This window comes from Schistocerca cancellata, chromosome 3 (assembly GCF_023864275.1).
Source record: "Schistocerca cancellata isolate TAMUIC-IGC-003103 chromosome 3, iqSchCanc2.1, whole genome shotgun sequence".
In the NCBI taxonomy this organism is placed as follows: Eukaryota; Metazoa; Arthropoda; class Insecta; order Orthoptera; family Acrididae; genus Schistocerca; species Schistocerca cancellata.
In genome coordinates, this window is record NC_064628.1 from 549,675,291 (window position 1) to 549,676,638 (window position 1,348).

General features: G+C 47.1%; 1 pseudogene; it reads right to left on the bottom strand.

Annotated features, from left to right (window-relative positions):
- Positions 1 to 285: 285 nt before the first annotated feature.
- Positions 286 to 403, bottom strand: LOC126177833 (5S ribosomal RNA; annotated as a pseudogene).
- Positions 404 to 1,348: the final 945 nt, after the last annotated feature.

Genomic DNA, 1,348 nt, shown 5'->3' on the forward strand with positions numbered 1-1,348 from the left:
TGAGAGTGCTCTCTGAACAAAAGAGATGTGGCATAATCTGTGGTTATTTTAGTAAAAGTCTAACTAAAAACTTAACTCCCTCCGAAAAGTCCTTGGAAGGCCCAATGGTACCGACCGGCAGCCGTGTCACCCTCAGACCACAGGCGTCAACGGACGCGGATATGTATGAGCATGTGGTCAGCACACCGCTCTCCCGGCCGCATGGCTGTTTACGAGACCGGAGCCGCTACTTCTACAGTCAAGAAGCTCCTCAGTTTAGCTCACAAGAGCTGAGTGCACCCCGCTTGCCAACAGCGCCCGGTAGACCGGCTGGTCACCCATCCAAGTGCTAGCCGTGCCCGACAGTGCTTAACTTCGGTGATCTGACGGGAACCGGTGTTACCACTGCGACAAGTCCATTGGCTTAGTAAAGGTCAGTGTATTAAAACAGCAGCTTCGAGAGTATGATTACGGAGCGCCGACCCAAGCCGAGAATCACGAAAAGCAGGGACAGCAGATGAAGTGAAGCCCCGTGGCGAGAAAAACATTTGTCAGCACCGGCGTGAAGGTGTTAAATATAAGTTCAACTAATCATGTGCTCACGCAGACAACACAACACCACTTCGTCAGTCAATTGCAGTGTCACAACTTTGGGGGTCGCTGAGTGTGGCAGCCATCTGAAACAGAGAACAGTCGACTCTTAAGTGTTTCGAATGGTGCCGACTTTCAAAGGTCAGTAGCTGGCGGCTAATATATCGCTATCTTACTGTAGATACTTTATTGGGAGGGGGGGGGGAATCGTAACATACTAATTTATATAGGTTACCAGTTATTAATAATAAGATCGGTACATATGCGGCTCCAAGTGCCTCCTCATAATGTCCGTATTTATCCTTGAGCAAATACGTTTGACGACCAGTGTGCTAGAGCATGTGTCTTCGCGAGTGCAACAAAACAGGCACTTCAAGCGCAATGAACCTCCTATTCATTTCAGTAGGCTTCTAAACTCCGTGACAGAAATGGACTTGTTCCTCGGGGTCCATGCTCTCCGTTCCTAATAGCGCTATATTTTCCTTTCTTTGTGATGGCATTTAGAAGCTTTTGTGTTCGGAACCCGAGTACATGATGTACAGAGTCTTCGTGCCCTTACTGTGGAATGCTACAGGGCATGCGACGACGGATTGGTGCATGTATTCCAGCTAACAGACGGCATTTTGAACACTTAATTTAGGAAAGTGTTTCATGTTGTACTGAAATGTTCTTTTCCTGAGTGTTTGCCATAATGAATGTGATTATGAAGGAAAGTAGAAAATGAGCTCGACATGGAAATAAACCGTTTGCGGTCCTATGTCCATACTACAGATTTTCT